Here is a 19,783-nt window from a genome sequence, read left to right on the forward strand (position 1 = left end):
TATTGCCTAAGGGTTACAGACATTGTGTACATATTGTATATGCTTAATGTATACATGGTGCCTCCCTGATACAATGTATGTTCCTGGAAATTTCACTTTTGTCTTTGAGAGAGAGTAGATGCTGAAGAAATGTTTATTGGTTGTGAAGATGCTACTTTGTAAGCTATATAGCTCAGAGCAGTTACTAATATCCGCCATGGGGAGGAACTTGGAAAGTGTTTTCTCATGGGACTAGTGTTGGAGATAGATGGGCCCTCCAGCCCAATCCCTTCATTTTACAGATATGTAAACTGCAGTGCAGAGAGGGAGCTGACATGTCCAAAGCCACTGGTATAGCAAGTAGCAGGATCGAGATTTGAGCCCAGATCTTTATTGCAGCTTCATTCATTTCAATTCAGCAAGCATTTCAGTGCTCCTTATGTGTTAGGCCTTGGAGGTACATAGTCCAAGACGAAATAGCCCCTGCCCTCCTCAAGCTTACATCCTACTGGGCAGCATGGGAGGAGGCACATAACATGCCACAGGCTGCTTGGGCCATCAATGGACAAACTCTCCCAAGTTTATAGGGCCCGTTTTGTACCTGAATGCTAGTTCCTTACTAACAAAACTGTTAGAACCCTTAGGTAACTATTTCCGTTGGACAGTAATAACAGTTCCCATGTCTACAGTGCATTGAGCTCTACAAAGCACTTTTTCCCTGTGGCAGTTCTGTGAGATGAGGACAAGCATTATCTCCATTTTATGGATAGGGAAACAGGATCAGCTTACGTGACTTGCGTGAGGTTGCACAGCTAATTGGGGTGTCAGGACTTGAGTCGAGGTTATCAAATGCTTGCAGCCCTGACAGCAGGAGCAGGGGCAGGGGCAAGGAGGATGTCTTCCCCCAGCCCTCATCTGCTGGGAGGTGGGAGCAGGGTCAGGATGGGGGCTCTGAGGTTGAGCAGAGTCAAGGGCCAGGGCCAGAGGAGGAAGTAAGGAGATCGGTGGGCAGTGGAGCACTAAGTTGGGGTCTAGAACCTCCTACGCTGGAGACAAGGTTCAAACATGTGAATGGCTGTCACGCAGAAGGCTGATTAGAGAATTTCTGCTTGATTCTAGAGGGGAATGAGTGGAAATTTCAGGGAGGCTACTTTAGCTTGATGTCAAGAAAAGCTTCCTAATGTGGGGAGGAGGAGGGTACTGAACTTGTAGTAAGGAAGGCCTGAGTTCAATTCCTCTTTCACACATTAATTGTATGACCCTGTTCAAGTCATCTAAGGCTATAAAGCAAGACAAAGCAAGAAGCATTTATCAAACACACTATGTGCCAGGCACTGGCACTGTGCTAAGTGAGGAACCTCTTACCTTCTGAACCAAGTTAACCTCTGTTGACCTCAGTTCCTTATCTGTAAGATGAGGGGGTTGGCCTGGAAGGCCTCTGAGGTCACTTCCAGCCCTGAAACTCTGATCGTGTGGCTCCTTTATGAGTCAGAGTTCCTTCATCTGTAAAATGGAGTGCTTGGACTATTCAACCTCTGAGTCAGTCAGCAAGCATTTATTGTGCCTACTATGTGCCAGGCACTGGGGATACAGTGAGAGACAAAAGGCAGTCCCTGCCATCCAGGAGCTCACAGTCTAATGGGGGGAGACAAACAAATATGAAAAAACAAGCTACATAGCAAATAAATAAGAAATGATTAAAAAACAGAAGGCACTAGAATGAAGAGGGATTGGGAAAGGCTTGTTGGAGGCAGTGGGATTTTAGCTGGGACTTGAAGGAAGCCAGTGGGAGGAGATGAGGAGGGGAAGCATTCCAGGCTTAGAGTATGGCCAGAGAAAATGCTTGGAGCCAAGAGAAGTGGGCTCCTCCTCAATGGGAAGGTGAGGCCATCACCCTCTTCTCAGGGTCAATGAAAAGAGGAGAGTTTGGCAAGATACAGGTTGAACTATCCCCCCGCCCAGTTCCCTTTCAACCCCGATGTTCTTTGATTCTGAGGTGGGATTTAGGGACATGTAGATCTCTCCCTTCCTTTAGGGACCATCACCTCCAGGGACTCCACGTTCATGGAGCTTTCCTGGATCCCACATCCCAAGCTTAGCTCTTCTTTGAATTTCCCTTGGTGCTCTTACCTCTCTCTCTTCTTTGCCCTGATCACATTCTACCTTGTAGCACATTTATTGTAGTTCTGGTAGACTGGAAGTTTCTTGAGGGCAAGATCATCTTCCTGATGGGACTGTTCTCTGTGTTTTCATCCTTGTATCTTTAGGATAGAGCTTTGCACACAATGGGTGTCTATTACATGTTTGTGGAATCACTTACCTTGACTTAGAAGGGTCTTTGCTACTGTCTCCCCTCTGCTGTGTTCTTCCAGAATTTGAGAGTGACCTCCCTTTCCCCTTCTCTTTTAGAACTGGGTCAGGGGAACAGCAACACTACCATTGGTGTAGAGACAGCTGGGAAGAGCCTTAGAGATAATCTGATTCAAATCCATTATTTGATACATGGGGAAATTATGCCCCACCTGCCAGACAACAAAAGTTGCATCTCAGAGCTGGGGCTTCTTTTCCTTTTCACTTCTGGGTTGCCCCTTTCTTCCTCTACTTCCCCTTCATGACTACAGACTTCCCACCCTGGGGGTGGGCTGGGTTCAAGTGGGGGTGGGTAGTTGGAGGTGATATCTGTGAGAGAAAAGAGGAGGGAAATCTGCAGCAGCGATGGGGAGGGAAGGGAAAAGGAAAGGGAAAGGAAAGGATGGGACAGGACAGAAAGAAAAAAAGAGAGATGGAAGACAGGAGAAGAGGACAGGAGTGGGGAGAGGGGAGGTAGGGGAGAAGAAATGGTAGAGGAAAAGAGGAAATGAGAAGGAGAGGAGAGAAGGAGGAGGAGAAGAGGAAAGGATGATGTGCTCTCAGAAGCAGAAGTGAGGAAGGTGTCTGTACAACTGCACCATAAGTTATTTCTGAGTAATCTCTTTAGTGTAGAGCATCCATGTAGTTGGTATTGCTTGAGGCTATTCCTGGCTTGGCTCCTGATGCTACAAGTGAAGAAGCACATCTTAGTTATGTTATTTTATGGAAATTCATTGATTTTGGAACTGGAAGGGACATTAGACGTCATTTCATCCAACTCTCTCCTCTGACAGAGGGGGAAACTGAGGCCTGGAGAGACTACGTGATTTTCTTAGGATTCCAAGTCAGATCTTTAGATTATAAATCCAGGACTCTTAATGCTGTTCTGTGACAAAAATGGAAGGTTTAAAAAATGAATTTGCTCCCAAGAGGAAAACCTGTTGCAAACCACCGCTTTCACTCACCCCTCCCCCACCATTGTCTATAATTATCTATAATTATATAATAAGAAGCAGTGTTGAATAGGTGGTTGACCTTCAACTAGGGAAGTCCTGAGTTCGAGTCCTACTTCTTACACATGGTTGTGGTATGACTCTGGCCAAGTTACTTCAGCTTCCATTCTCTCTGAGACCATAGGTTCCAGGTCTGCATCAGCAGAGGGAGTTTTCACAAAACAAATATTGTTATTCACACATGCTTGGCCCGACATAAAAAAAAAAAAGATTTTTATTCATGACAAGAAAATTAACAGAAAAGACTAAAAGTTTCTGTTTGTTTGGGTTAAAGTACAAACATTATAGGGAATAATTTCTCAGAATAAAACTTAGAGTAACAACATGGTGTAGTTGATTGAGGGCTAGGCTGTTGTTAGTGCGACTTTTGTTCCGATCCTATCTTTGACACATACTGATGGGCTGAGCGAGCCTGGGCACTAACTTTATAATGCCCTTGGCAATCTCCAGAATACTTAGAGGGACACTGACTGGTCTGCTTTACAGAGGGAGTTTCCTCACTGGGCATTGCCTGCATGATTGAGATCATAGGTCTGGAATAATAACAAGTGTACTTTTCTAAGCTTATAATAAGTTTTGAGAGCCTGTTGATTTTCTTTCTGGAATGTGAATAGTGTTCCTCTGACTCCATTTCTAGCCACAGAATGAAGATGGTCTAACTATTTTTTGGCTTATCCTATAGATTCTTGCAAATAAGTGATTTCTTAGAGAGGCTGAAGAGTCAGGGAGTAAAGGGCCAGTTTTAGAGTTGGGAAGATCTCGGTTAAAGTCCTAACACATGCCAGCTATAGGCCCAGGGACAAATCGCTTCACTTTTAAGTGCCCCCAGGCAACTGGATAAGACTGTATCAAACAGGTTAACACTTACATTAGTAGAAGGAGCTTTCCACACCAGGAGTTCCTTATATCAAAGAAACTATAGATCCCTACCAGAAACAAACTCGGAAAAAAGCGAATATGGAAGAGTTTACCTTTACCTCATGGGAGGAGAAAAGAAAAAGTGAAATGAGAAAGGAAAACAAATGTCTAGTGGGCAGGACGGTCCAGTCCAGCCCCCAGAGCATTTACATTTGTTGCCAGGTTAATAGAAGGCACTTGAGCTTTGCAGAGGCATTATGGAGGCGGTAAAACGCTTGCTAATGGCCAGGCAGATAACTGTTAAGTAGCTCTGGATCGTTTATTTGCTGGAAGAAGTCAATGCTTCCCCTCCCCCTGCTATTTCATTATGTCAGGGCCAGGAATGCGCTTTTACAAAGGCTGACAATGGTCAGCTCAGAAGCGCAAGGCCACTCTGGGTGAGCCCAGTCATCCATCCTGTTGGGTCAGAGATCTCCAGTGTTATTCCACAGTAATCCCAGGTCTTTGTTTATGTAACACATGTTTATAATTTGGTTAAAAATGTGCAGCGATTTCCAGGAAGCCAGGAGTGCCCAGGCCAAGTTTGGGTCTTTGGCGCCCCCTCATGTTTTAACCAGCATACAGCAGCCACAATTGAGTGGATTTCGTCTGATTTCCTTGAACTTGAAGAACTTCCAAGGCTGCAAAGGATTCACCCCCACACCGTAGGGTTTCATTTCTGGAGAAATCACTTTGCTGAAGATCAGATGTAGTCACTTGTGCAAAGTTAACCTCACAGTCTTGACACTCCTTTTCTATTTAGGAGGAGAGAAAAACAAAGAGGGAGGAAATAAGGCTGGGACCAGTCACATTTATGCTTTTTTCTGCCTTTTATTAATACTCGGCATTCTTTAACACGAATTGATTCATTTATCAAAAACAAACTAAGTCCTTTGAAGTTACAAATATCCAGTCTATATAGTCTGCCTTTGAAAGATACATACTCAATTGAAGAACCTGCTTTTAATTAAACAACTTGCAATTCTTTATTTTATAAAGGTCCATTGGGAGTTATGGCCAAGTTAGATATGAAATGAGTCGCAGTTTTAAGTGTGCTTTTTGGGGGGAATGCATTACTAACCTATTTGTTAAAAGGAAGAAAAAAGGCATTCTGGAAATGCCCATTGGGATAGAGAGCTACCATTGGAACTATAAAAGTCTGGGTCACACCAGCTGTGTATCCCTGGGCAAGTTATGTGATCTCTCTGTTCCTCAGTTTTCTCATCTGTAAAACGGGGATAATAATAGCACCACTTTCAAAAGGCTATTGTGAGTGTCAAATAATTTAATTATGTAAAGTGCTTTCAGCAGGAAGTTGCATGATACCTCGTAAAACACGGGAGGGGCGGGGGGGGGGGGTTGGGAGACAGAGGACCAGGATTCAGATCGTGGTTCTTTTGCTTGCTGTGTTTGGGATGGTGAGCAAATCACTCAATCTCTCTGGCTCTCAGTTCTCTGCTTTGTTAAATGAGATTAGACTTGTTATTGTTCAGTCATTTGGCCAGTTATGTCTGACTCTTCACAGCCCCATTTGGGTTTTGTTGGCAGACACTGGAGTGGTTGGCCATACCCTTCTCCCACTCGTTTTATAGATGAGGAAAGTGAGACAACAGAGTGAAGTGACTTGCCCAGGGGCACACAGCTAGGAAGTGTCTGAGGCCAGATTTGAACTCAGGAAAAGGAGTCTTCAGTATTTCAGAGTGGGATAGGATCTCAGAGGCCGTTCAGGCCAATCCATATCCTAAAGAGACTCCTCCCTCTATCATACCTGGCAGGTATAAGATTATCCAGCTTCTGCTAAAAGAATTGCAGTGAGGGAGAAGCCACCAGCTCTGAGGACAAGCAGGCCACTTTGGAACAGCTCTCTTTGCTAGGCAGTGTTTCCTGATCTGCAGCTCTTTGAATGTCCCGTCCGTTGTTCCTGGCTCTACCCTCTGTGGCCAAGCAGAACAAAGCTCTCCCTTCCGCAGGATTCCCAAGCCCAGGTAGCCAGCCTGTGCATCTTTGTGTCCTGGCTTGACATTTTTCTTGAAGATAGTTAATTCCTCCAACTGTCTCCATGCCACTTTCTCTGTAGGATTTTGGTGTGTTTGAGTGCCTTGCCTGTCTTTCTTTAACTGGTCTCACAACAATCTCATAAGGTTGGTATTATAGCTTTTATCAGGATCCACGCTACATATGGGAAAATGAGGCTCAGAAAAATAGAAGAAATCCTGGGCTTCCTTCCAGCTTGAAATCTACAAGCCTCATCTTAGACCATATAAAGATCTGCTGGGCACTTAGAAGGCATTCACCAGGCATTCATTCACAGAATCACAGATTGAGAGCTGGAAGGACCTGAGAGGCCTCCTAGCCTAACCTCCTTCATTTTACAAGTGAGGAAACAAAGGCTCAGAAAGGCCAAATGACCTGCTGATGCTAAGAAATAATACACTCTAAGGTTTGAGAGTTCACCCCTCATAGAACTGTGGGAGTCAAATGCATGATAGCAAATGATGCATGTGCATGTCTATACACACACAAATACATTTTATATCTATGCATTTACATACATATATATATATATATATATATATATATGAGGGAGGAGAGAGAGGGAAAGAGAGACACAGAGAGAGAGAGGATATTCATTTAGGAGCTAGGTGGTGCAGTGCCTAAAGTGCTGGCCCTAGAATCAGGAAGACTCATCTTCCTGAGTTCAGATCTGACCTCAGACACTTAATAGCTGTGTTACCCTGGGCAAGTCACTTGACCCTGTTTGCCTCAGTTTCTTCATCTGTAAAGTGAACTGAAGAAGGAAAGGGCAAACCCCTCTAGTATCTTTGTCAAAACAAATGGAACCATAAAGAGTTTGACACCACTAAACAATAACAAACAAAAATTGTGATAAATTCTAAAGACAGAAGAAAAGGCAAGCAGGGCAGCCCCTGCACTCCAGGGGAGGAAGCTGCATTTTTATGTATATGTATTGGCAGCATGGTGTGGGAAGGAGAGAGAAGAGAGATTCCTGATTCCTGGCAAAACAAAGGCAAGAGTTCACCAGGAGATTCTTTCCTTTCTGATTGTTTTTTAGGAATTCTGGAAGTTGCCAGGTACACTTGACCACCGTGCATTTATGGCCCTTGAAAAGACCATAAAGGACTGAGATTAACATAAAAGAGGAAAAAGATGGTTGTGAGTAACAAAACACAGGTGGAGGGGTAGACTTAGTTTCGGTATCATTCTCTGCATTGTTGGCCCGCTGTATGTAATGTCTATAATAATTGCTGTTTACTAATTTCCTTTTTCTCCCTTCCTAGAAGCACATGCAGTTCTGGCACTTGGCATTTTACCTGTGGAAAGTTAGATATGTGTGCCCCCCCCACACACACACACCAAAGCCCTGGCTCGGGGATCTGAGACCTGGCCGGTGAGACCACTTGGGGGTCTTAGATCGGGGTCGGAGTTTCCTGGTTTCCTAGTTTGGGATCAGGTAGGTGCTGCTGGAGGATGCAGGGCGGTGCAGATATGGAACGATGGAACAGCTGGAGAGTCTCCTGCCTGGCAGCCGTGTTATCAGAGGGAGGTGGCCCACATCCTCATCATCCATCCCATCCCTTTCTCCGGGATTCACCTGGGCCGGCTCCCGTTTGAGTCTACCCGCTTGCGGGGCTGCCCCCCTTTCTGCCACCAGGGAGCCCGGCCTTCAGCCCGCGAAGTCTAGGAGAGCACGTGAGCTTGGCGTTGGTGGCAGAGCAGCCGCGATGACTGACGGGCTGCCCTGGCTCAGTTATCACAGTGCTGATGCTGTCCGTTCTCAAGGTACAGTACTGTGATAACTGAAGGATGGCGGCCATCTTGCCACCTGGTCACCTGGAGGCCGGAGCTGTGGGCAGTGAGGTGAGCAGGGACGAGAGGCGCAGAGCCGGCCAGCCCCTGGCTTGTTCCTCTGCCGCCCGGTCACTGGGGGTAAGTCAGTGCACCTCTTCCTCAAGTCTCTGTGCTTGCCGGCCATCCCCTTCCAAGCTGGCCTTCCCAACTGCGAAGTCAGCATTGCGGAGACATTAATCTGACCACGTTACCGCCAAGGGAAAAATGCAACAGTTCCCAAGCTGGCATCTAAAGCCCTCCAAAATCTAGCTCCCATCCCTTTTCTTTCCTTTTGTTTTTTTAAACCCAGTGTTGTAAGGATCAAATGAGATATTATTTATAAAGCAGCTAGCACATGTGATACCTGGCAAACAGTAGGCATTTAATAAGTGCTTATTCCCTTTAACATTTTTCATTCAACGAAAATCTATTTTTCCCCTCCAACCTTTAGCCATGGCAGGGGAGGGAGAGGGGAAGAAGGGAGGAATAACCCAACCCTTGTAACAAATACATGGTCAAATACTACAGATTTCCTGCTCTGGCCATGGCCAAAATAAGCCTCGCTCTACATCCTAAGTCCATTATCTCCCTTTCTAAAAATGTTTCTATTATAAACCTCCACACACTCTCAATTCCAGCCAGCCAATTCATTTCCCAAACTTAACATTCTAAACTACTGTCTCCCTGTCTTTGCATGGGTTATTAGCCCGTGCACAGAATGCACTTGCCTCCCTGTAATACCTCTCAGAAAAAGCACATGTGTGGTGTCACCTCTTACACAAAACTTTTCCTCAATCCCACCCTACCCCCAGTTGTTAATACCTTCCCCATCCCCAGATTATTTTGTATTTACCTGTATATGTGTTAAGTTATCCCTGTAAAGTGTAAGGTCCTTGAGGGCAGGGGCATTTTTGCCTTTGTTTCTACAGTGCCTGGCACATAGTAAGTACCTTAAAAATGTCTGTTGAATTTAATCAAATAGAGGATGAAGATAAAATGTGATCCTTGTTCATTTTGCAGCAAAAGAAATGAGCCCTGCAGAGAGAAAGCGCCTCGGTGCTTTCAGATCATCAGGGGAGGAGGACCATCAAAGGAGGCTTTTCTCAAATAAGATTCGATCACCACATTCTCCAGCTCATTATTGTGGAAGCCTGAGGCCCCTTCCGGCTCGTGCTGCTAGAGCCTGTGAGGACACTTCCCCTTTCTGAAAAGGCTGCCTGAGGAAAGAAAGTGAACATTGCCCCGAGGAGGGGCCTGCTAATCCTGCCTTAATGCCAGGGCCCCCTGCCTTGGAGGGGAATGAAGGGTTACCTTCTTTGAGGGGCTCACAAAGAAAAAAACCAGCCCGCGCCTCTGATGTCTTCTTCAGATGTTTCAAAGGAAATCGTGTGTGTGTGTGTGTGTGTGTGTGTGTGTGTGTGTGTGACAAAGAGAAGGAGAGAGTGTGTGTGTCAGTGGGTATGTCTTTTGTGAGTGTATGTGTGAGTGCACATGAGACTTGTTTGTATGAGTTGTGTGAATGAGACAGTTATGTGAATGTGTCTGTTTTGTGAATGTATGTGAGTGTGTATGTGTGAGTACATATGAGAGTTGAGTGTGTATTTTTTGAATGTATGTGTGTATGTGAATGTGTGGGTGTGTATATGAGATCATGAGTTGTGTGTGTGAAGTGTGTGAGTGTGAGAGAGTGGGAGTTTGTCAGTATGTGAGGAGAGTGTTATAAGAGTGTGGGTGTGCATATGTGGGTGTGTGTATGAGTGTGAGAATATGTGTGTATTGTGAAAGCAAGTGTGTATGAGTTTGTATATGAGTGTAAATTGTTTTGAAATCTTACATGTCTGTTATTATTATCAAGGGTCAAAACCTAAAGAAGAGGCAGCCCGACACTGTGCCTGGAGGCCAGTCTCAGCTTAAAGAAGTCCTGGGTTCGAGGCCTGCCTCAGACAGATCCTAGTTGTGGTTAATGTGTGTATACACACATGCATGTAATATGCACACGTGTGTGCATATGTGTGTCTATCTCCAGGCCTGCGGTTTCATTTCCAGGGAAATCCTTCACTGGGGCAGATTGACAACTGTTTTACATCTGTTAGCTAGCATGCACAAAATTGCTCTAAGGATTGCAAAGCAGAGTAAAAAGATTTCCTCCCCACAATAGCCCTGGGAGGTAGGTACTATTATTATCCCCATTTTGCAGATGGGTAAAACTGAGGCTAAGGGAGGTTAAGTGATTTACGCAGGGTCACACAGTCAGGAAGTGTGTGGGACTGGATTTGAATGAAAGTCTCCCTGACTTTTTAAGTTATTTGCCCAGGGTCACATGACCCAAGTGTGTCTGAGGCAGCACTGGAATCCAGTTCCGCTATAGCATATGAGGCCTTTGGCGAGGATGATGGGGCAACAGGAATAGTGATGATTAATTAAGTGTCCAAGTTTGAGCTTAGAACCCAGAAGCCTTGGGTGCAAATCTTCCCTGTGACACACACTGGCTGTGGTTAGCCCCCTAGGATTTGCCTAATAAGAGTGATTGGTCTTGTAGCTTTGTGACCCTGGGCAAGTCCCTTAACCTCTGAAATGAGGATTATCCTGACATTGTTAGGAAGATTAAATGACATCATTTATGTGAATTAACACTTTTCAAGGAGTGCTTTAAAGCACTCAATAAATGTTCATGGTTATTTCCACGTATCCTTTTCAAGATTTGCAAAGCACTTTACATTGCCTCATTTGATCTTTATAATAACAATGAGAGATAGAAACTATTATTATCATCTCCAGTTAGCAGATAAGGAAAGTGAGGTCGACAGGGTAAGTGACTTACCCACGATCACCCATCTAGTGCCTGATGTGGGATTTGAACACAAGTCTTCCTGATTGCCAGTCCAGCTCTCTACCCACAACTTCACCCTGCTTCCCTGCTGAGTCACAGACAGCTGCTGGTGGTGTTGGTCAAGGGAGTTCCCACACTAGGAGTTCCCTATGCTGATGAAAACATAGACTCTTGACATACTTTTCCTGGAAGCCTAGGTTTCTGGTGAATCACAAATCCATTCCACACTCCCATAAATGACAGTGATAATTGCCGTTGACATAACATTTTGATGGTTTGCAAAGCACTGAAATAGTATGGCTTTTGACCCTCACGGTGATCTGTGAGGCAGGTGTTACAGCTCTCATTGTCTCCTTTTTACAAATGAGGAGACTGAGGCCCTGGGAGATGAAGCTACTTGCCCTTGTGCACAGTTAGCAAGTGTCAGAGTCAGGATTTGATTCTAGGATTTCCTAATTCCAAGTCCAAAACCCCATCCACTGTGACATTTTTAAAAATAGATTTCAGACCACAGTATGAGAAAAGCCTGCAGTGATACCAAGCCCAGGCGAATTTCAAGGCATCGATAAGCTTATATCCTTGTGGCAGTGAGACCTTACATGTCTCTTTCTCCAGTGATAGAGACCTTCCCCACAGGACTCATGAACCTAAGGAAGGACCAGAAGAGGGCAGGGTGAGAGACCCCAGCCAGCAACTGCGCCCTTATTGCCAGAAGGCAGCAGCAGTTTCAGTCCCTTCAAAACTTCCAGTTCCCAGAAGGAGGATCTGATTGGCAAAAAGCGCATTGAGGTTCCCCCACTAACCAGACATGGGAAGACCTCGCGGATTGGCACGCCCTAAGGAAGGGAAGTCCAGCGTACAGCTAGAGGTTCTGACTTCACTTGGGACGTCGAGCACAGCAGTCGTTGTCTGTTGGCTGCCGTTTCCACATCTGTGAAATGAAAGGGTTGGTCTATATCGCCTTTAGGATTCATTTTAACTCTGAAACTGTGATCCTGTGGATACAAATGAAGGAACTGTCATGTATTATGGCAACCTGTGGGAATTACTGTGTGCGAGGGGCTGACTGTGTTAAGCACTATTTGAGCCTTACAGCAACGCTGAGGAGCTAGCCCTCATTCTACCAAGCTACAAATTAATCATTTTAATAGAAAACTCTCTCAGGTGTAACCCACAGTTCCCTGCCTTATGAAACTGAGTGATCTCGTTCCTTAAGTGCTTTCAGGGGAGCATCAGCCATTGCCTTGTGGATGCACGTCTGTGCCTTTATGCTTTCGGGGAATTTTAGGGGGTTTGTTTTTCTGTTCTGTCACTACACTCTGGGAGTTTTATGGTCTTTCTCTTTAGAATCACAGATTTAGACCTCTAAGGGCCAGCAAAGATCAGAGGATCCTATGCTCTCATTTTACAGATAAGGAAACTGAGCCCCATCATGTATGAGCAGCAGGGTCTCATGACCCCAAATTCAGATCTCTTTCCTCTGTGCCTCACTGACCTTCCTTATTTTCTGCTTCCAGACAGAGAATCACAGCAAGGATCTCAGCTAGTCCAACCCCCTCATTTTAGAGAGGAGGAAACAGACCCAGAAAGGGTGAGCAACTCACCCCACATGGCACAGCCAGTGAAGAGCAGATCATCTCCGACTGCAACCCCGATGCTGCTTCTGCTCTGCCATAATGTAAAATCCCAGGCTTCAGTGGACTGGAAAATCAGACTTCTCATTAGAATGGTGCCTAGAATGCTAGTGAAGATTAAGGGCCTCGTGTCTTCTGTGAGTAAAGTGAGTGTTCTACAGGACGTCTCTTTTGGATTTCCAAGCAGCTTTAAAAAAAAATTCTCTTGGAGTTTTCTGCCACAATCCAAATTGTTCCAGTTAAATGGCTCTGGGGCAACACAGTTCTAGTAAGAGTATTCTCTGGCTGTGCAAGACATTGGACTTTGCCTCCCAGGCTTAGTCTCACTGGAGGACACCAGGTGGCCCTCACCGCTGAAGTCTCGGCTCTCTCCAAATCATTCTCTATTAGTCTCTTTGAAGGTCATCACTTAGAGTCCTTCTCATCTGTCCTGGTCGATCCCACACAGCCCTCAGAAGGAAAAAGAAACAAGGCCAGGTGATGATTTATTTGGTCATTCCACGAGGCAACGTTGAGCAAGCCCTCATTGGAGTCTTGGCGTGGCCTTGGACCAGTAATGTGACTCTGGGGGAGGCATTCCTACCTCATCCCCCTCCCTCCTGAAATGGGTCCTTTGGGCAGAATGGTCCCCTAAGGTCTTATCCAACCCTTCCCCCTTGGTGTTGTTTTCCCAGACATCCCTTCCACATTCTTGGCCCCTGTAGCCACTGCAGAAGCCTCTGCCCCATTTCCTGTCTTAAGCCACAAGAACTGAGAATTCCGGCGAATGTTCCAGCTGTGTGCTTTATGTAAGAAGGTTGAGTCTCACTCTCCTTGGCCAGAAACAAAAAAGGCACTCTGACCATATTAGTAAAGATGAATTTGAGCCTGGGATGATGGAGGCAGTGGAAATTTACAAAGATGCCTTAAGGAAGACATGACTTAGGCTTTTGATTTTTTAAAATTTAATTTAATTTTTAACTTTTTAGCTTTTTTTGGAGGGCAGTTGGGGTTAAGTGACTTGTCCAAAGTCACATGGCTAGTAATTGTGTCAAGTGTCTGAGGCCCAATTTGAATTCAGGTCCTCCTGACTCCAGGGCCGGTGCTCTATTCACTGCACCACCTAGCCGCCCCTGGGCTTTTGATTTCTTGAAAGATTCTAAACATGGGGTGTTTTGTCTTGCAGCATAAAAATAATAGCTGACCTTTTCAGAAGCCCTTAAAATTTGGGCAGCTAGGTGGCACAGTGGATTGAGTATGGGCCTGAAGTCAGGAAGACTCATCTTCCTGATTTCAAATCTGGCCTCAGATACTTCCTAGCTTCATGACCCTGGGCAAGTCATTTAACAGTTTGCCTCAGTTTCCTCATCTGTAAAATGAGCCGAAGAGGGGAAAGATACACTCCTGTATCTTTGCCAAGAAAATCCCAAATGGGGTCACAGTGAGTGGGACATGACTAAAAAAAAATGACTGAACAACCAAAAGGTTGACAAAACACTTTTCATATATTTATTGCCTGTCTTCTTTGACCCTCTCCAAAGCCCTGTGGGATAGACATTACAGACATCAGTATCCTCATTTTACAGATGAAGAAACTCAGTCTTAGAGACATCACTGTTCAGTGTCAAAGGTAGAATTAGAACCCAGGTCTTCCTGAAGCATGTACATGCAGCCAACATTCTTGTCATTGGTCATTCCCTGATGCCTGAAATGCATCCATTTTCATTTCCAACTCAAGACCCGCCTGTGATTAGCATCATCCCTTGCAAATTGTAGGAGATGATTACATACTCTTTTCATTAAAATGCTTATTGAATGACTGTTCAGATACCACCTGCTGCACCTTGCTCTCCCCTGTCCCCTTTGCCAGCATCCTCCCTCCTGACTACCTTGCATTTATTCAGTATTCGTTCTGTATATATTAAATGTGTCTGTGGCATCTCCCTGAAGGAGCAGGAGCTCTTTGAGTATTGCTTTATCTTTTGGGTTTGTAACCCCATTACCTAGCACAGTTAGCAAATATGTGTTCATGGATAGCTCTAACTGCTACTTCTTGGGGGAAGACAGAATGCCTTGTATGTCCTTATGCTGGCTCCTACCTTCTGTGCCCTGCCCTGCCCTGGCCTTACCAACGCTTACATTCAATGCCATCATCAGGTCAAGTTTTTCATCTTCGGGGCTCCCCTGTATGACCTCGACTGCAGGACCAGGCTCAGTGATTCACGAAGGCAAGGACAACCTGGGGGCTGGAGCTAGTCTGGAATCCTCCCTGGGCTTTTTCCTACCCAAGCAAGATCCTACTGGTTCCCATTTCCTGTAAACAGCAACAAAGGCCAAAACTTTGGGTCTGTGGAAGGAACACAGGAAGACTTGCCTAGGCCTGGAAGCCCTTGGCATCTTCAGAACAGCAGCTAATGAGACCTTGAGGGGGTGGGAAAGTGACTCATTTTTAAAGAATCTGCCTTTTGGTATTCTAATAGGGTTAGTGTGAAGTGATGAAAGAGGGGGAAATCTGATGGGGTTTTTTCCACTGACTTGGATTTTCTAAACAAGTGTTGGGGTGGAGTGGGGCTTTTTTTTTTTTTGGCTGCTATTTTCTCTGCGTTCATTTGGTGGATAAGGATGCAGCATAGCATTGTGGATAGAAGGTCAGCTTCTAAGGCAAGAAGACAGGTTCAAGTCCAGTCTTTTATACAGTCTTGCTATGTGACCTTAGGTCAGTCCGTGGCCCCCAGGAAATTCTCTAAGACTCTACATCCTATTTAATAATAATTGTAAAGTGCCTACTATGTGTCAAGCCCTGTGCTGGGTCATGGGAATGCAAAGTACAAGAAGATACAGCTTCTGCCCTCAAGAGGCTGGTATCCTGTTGGGAGGAAACAGCATGTCCACAGATGGGCACTCCCCCACACTCGGGCCCAGTATCTTCAACTGTGAAATGAGGTGACCTAGGTGCCCTCCAGGACCCATTTCTTTGTCCCATTTTCTGAAGCTGTGAGTAAATCCGACACAAGTTCCTAGTGAATTTCTTTAGCTACTCTTCTCCCATGGGTAATTTGGAGAGCACAAGCATGATGATGGGAGGGCATGGGAAAGGGCTCTGGGAGGAGCTGAGGAGGCCCGAGTCTGATGTGAGCAGGGGATGAGGGACAGCCTGGCCAAGGGCACAGGAGAGGCAGGACATGGAGGGACAGATGGCACATGTCTGACATGTGAGGAGCGAAGTCCCAGAGTCACATGATACTGCAGCCAGCCAAGCCCACTGAGAGACTTTCTGGGCCGGTTTTCCTTCTCAGTGAAGATTCAATGTTACAGTAACAAGCGTGGCCGGTATGTTTCAGGACATTGTTTCCAAACCAGGTCCTCCCTGCACCAACAAATATTGCAGGTCCTGCTGTGACAGCAGATGGGCTTTTTGAGTGACAGCTTAAGGTTGATTTCCCTGTGGGCAAACTGGGGATGAGCCTCCAGACCAGGCTAGGGGTCAGAAGAGAGCCTTGCAGTCCAAACTAGGCCTACACTCAAACTCTGCCCAAATTAGTTTTCAAGGGTGCAATTCCAACATTATTCCACTGGCCCTCATCTTTTTTCTAGTTCCTCAGTCTCCACAATTTTAGTTTCCAGCGTGGCATGGTGGGTGAAGGGCCAGCTTCGAAGGCAGGAAGATTTGAGTTCATGTATCTAATAGTAATTGTGTAACCTTGGACCAGCCAGTGCTTTGTGGGCCCTCTTACCCAAGAAGGAAACCATCCCTGGCCATATGACTTTGGTCATTTCCCATCCCTGGACCTTGGTTTCGTCATCTACCAAATTAGGGGATTGGAGTAAATTACATGTAGGGTTCCTTCCAACTCTATAATTAAAATGTTCTGAAGTGTTTTATGAGAAGCAATCTCATAAAGAAACTCATGGAGAATTTTTTAAATTCAATTTAAAAAGTGAACATGACCAGGAAACATTCTGGAGTGCCCGAGATGCACATGGAAGGCTGCCATGGGGCAGGGACTGAGCTGGTTCTGCTTGGCCCCAGAGAACCAACCTAGGAGCAGTGGGTGCACATTGAGGAAAAGCATCCTGTCTATTGGAACTGGCCCGAATGCAATGTCCTTGCTTTGACTGACTGATGGGGACAGAGTTGTGCACCTCCCCCAAGTCTGCAAGGGGAGGGCCAAAGATTGAGGTGGTGTAGACAGGATTCTGCTTCATGTAGAGGTGGCCCTAGATGTCTGTGGCCACACAGAAAAGCTTGGATTCTTGCTTATTTATACTTCAAACTTAGATTTCTTTTTTCTCCAGAATCCTGAAGGAAGATTTCTCTCTTCCTTATTCCCATCTAAATCACCTTGTATATATTATATAACATACATATGTAGACATACATATTTCTAGAAATAAAGTAAATAGGATAGCTATAAATACACATTTATACATACAGACACACACATATAACTGCCTTTTTCTGTTCTTTGTATGTGACCATGAACTTATTTTCTTGTGTTTGTCTCATTCATAATAAAATACATGCATACATATGTATAATTTGTTATATAGTATATGTTTGCTATGTATAATTGATTTTATATTTATTATATAAGTGGTACCTTTTAAATACATTTATATACCACTTGTTACATATGATGGTTATATAAATGAATTATGTATTTAAAATAAGATATATACCTTTTATTTTGAATGAAACAAACAAAAACATGGGTATATACAAAGAACAGAAAAAGAGGACTGTATGTGAAATTTTAACTTGCATCATGTATAGTTTCCTTTTTATTTAGAACACAATTGAGCACCAAAGCTTGTGTGCTTGTTTGTGTTGCCCTCTTTGCTCCTGTGCATTCCTATTTATTCTCTATTTTCTGTATCCATATCTGTATATTTTCTATCCTCCCAGTAGAATGTAAGCTCCTTGAGAATAGGCTATTTCATTTTTTTTGCCTTTGTATTCCCAGAGCTGTGCATGTAGTAGGCATTTAATAAATGCTTGATGATCAGTTTGAACTCAGATTTACTCCCAAATGAAGCAGTTCGATGTTCCCTTGAATATTTTCCAGGGAAATGGAATTCTTAAATCTCCTTTGGGAGTCATGGAACAGGCAGCCACATCACAATCATACAGTTAAGCCTCCCACATCTAGGGGGTTAGGGGCATGGCACACACATCCTAACCTAGGAAACCTCCATAAAAATTTTTGACCCTCCCTTTGTGCCAGAGAAGTCTGAATTATATTGTATTAAAAGATAAAAATAAGCTGATATTATATAATGCTAAACATATTTAAAGTATTTCTGAGTTTCTAAACTTTTCCTGTGTCATATGCTGGCCTTCAAATGTCATCTACAGCTTCTGCAAAACTTCCCCAAAAACTCCCATTTAATTTCTTATCCCCACCCATAATATATTGAAACCACAATGGGGCAAGTTGAGATGTGGAAGGGATAACTGTATTTTATAGCCTAGCCAGCATATTTTCCACTAAACACAAACATTTTTTAACTGAGTTTGTGTATAGATAAATCCTTCTGGAAATAAGAAATGAGAGCAGAAATGACATCTTCAAGAACTGAATATTAGGATCCTTTGAACTTCAAATGGAGAGAAACAGATCTCAGCAAAAACTCAGTTTCCCCATTAGCCAGGCTAAACATGATTTCATTTTGGACAGGCCCCTTTGAGTCCAATGCCTTTCTAAGGGTGCCTCCTTTAGGCTCTAGAATATTGGTCTGCCACACCCAAGACTAATAGCTACCCAGCCCAGTGTCACGGCCCCGATAAGAAAGTCAAAGAATGCTTTGTTCTTTTAATCCTAAATTTAATTTTAATTTAAAAAAATAAAAAGAAATGTCCATTCATTCATTCATTCCTCACAAGACTTCTCTGTTGACCAAAGGTTGGAAAGTGAGGCATTACAAATGCAAATCATGATAATGTCCAGCCATGGGGTGGGTCTTAAAAGATTAGAGATGTGCCTTGGACATTCCCAACTTCCATTTACAAATCACTCTAGAAATAGTTTTAGATTTTGTTTTATATTGGCTTTTATGTTCAGTTAACAATAAGATAAAAATTTCAAAGGTCCTGTCAAGGTCTATAATTGAGGAATTTACCCATAATCCCTTTGATTCTGTCTGATATGAGGAGCACCATAATAGAATGGAGAGTTTGAACATCTCTGCCACCAGCTAGCTGTGCAAACCTGGAGGAGTCATTTCCTCTATTGGAAACTCAGGTTCCTCATCTGTGAAATGGGGTCATAAAAAAAGGGAGCTGGAAATAATGAGTTCCAAGGCCCCCTGCAGCTCTGACTTCCAATGTTTTAATGATACTCATTATACTTACTTCTGTTACATGTGGAAAGTAGTCCTGAAATATCCTAAATTGCCTCTTTGAAGCTTCAAGGGGCAACTGTAGTATCATCAGTTTAGAGCTGACAGGTAGCTTGAAGTAACTTAGTCCAAACCCCTCATGCTACAGATAAGAAAATGGAGGCTTACAAAGATGAAGAGGTTTGGCCAAGGTCACCCAGGCTATCAGGTGTCTCTGCTGGGATTCGAACCCAGGTCTTTTGATGATCACAAATAAGTCTCTACTCACCCCATCTGAGTTCTTCATCATTTCAAAGATAGATGTTATATCTGCACGGTCTTCATTCCTGTGGTCCAGTCGATCATGCATCATCCCCTCTAGTCATGCATCAAGAAACCAGAGCCTACTCAACTGAACCATCTTAACATCTGCCATGTGATCATTGCTACTGAAAAGACTGCTAGCTGACTCCACCCAAACCCCATGATGCCTTAGACTTAAACTCCCTTCCCCTCTATGGGCTGTTCCCCTTTTAGGATAGAAGTTTCTTGAGGGCAGAGACTATTCTGGCTTTGCCTTTGCATTCCTTCTGCCTAGCATGGTGCTTGGCAGACTGTGCATGTTTGTTACAACAGCTTTGTTTTCCTTTTAGGGAGTGGAGAGATGAGAGAAGTGGGAGGGAGAAAAAATGTATTTTTGGTTGGTGAAAAAATAAAACAAGAAATTCCAAAAGAAATTCTTCCATTCATTTGTTCATTCCTCATCAGACCTCTCTTGATCAAAGGCGGGAGAGTGAGGCATTCTGGATGGACTTCATATGTTCTTTAACTTTTCAGCTGAGTGACAAGCATTATACTCCTTCTCTAAGGAAAGGATCTTGAGTCACATCTCAGCCAAAAAACTTTCCTGTGATTGTAAACTGCACACAATGCAA

At 44.3% G+C, this 19,783-nt stretch overlaps 1 long non-coding RNA gene across 2 annotated transcripts in view; it reads left to right on the forward strand.

Moving 5' to 3' along the window:
* The window catches only part of LOC138165265 (uncharacterized), a 29,573-nt gene extending 10,053 nt beyond the window's left edge, over window positions 1-19,520 (forward strand). Inside the window, exons 4-5 of one of the 2 annotated variants that reach the window (XR_011169318.1) lie at window positions 7,312-10,254; window positions 12,435-19,520. This is a non-coding gene — a long non-coding RNA (uncharacterized lncRNA). Of the gene's footprint in view, window positions 1-7,311 lie in introns of both variants that reach the window. The other variant, XR_011169317.1, reaches the window with a different exon arrangement.
* The last annotated feature ends 263 nt before the right edge of the window (window positions 19,521-19,783 follow it).

This window comes from Petaurus breviceps, unplaced genomic scaffold, assembly GCF_028583685.1.
Source record: "Petaurus breviceps papuanus isolate PSGF00001 unplaced genomic scaffold, PetGlider_PUasm1.0 208, whole genome shotgun sequence".
Lineage (NCBI taxonomy): Eukaryota > Metazoa > Chordata > Mammalia > Diprotodontia > Petauridae > Petaurus > Petaurus breviceps.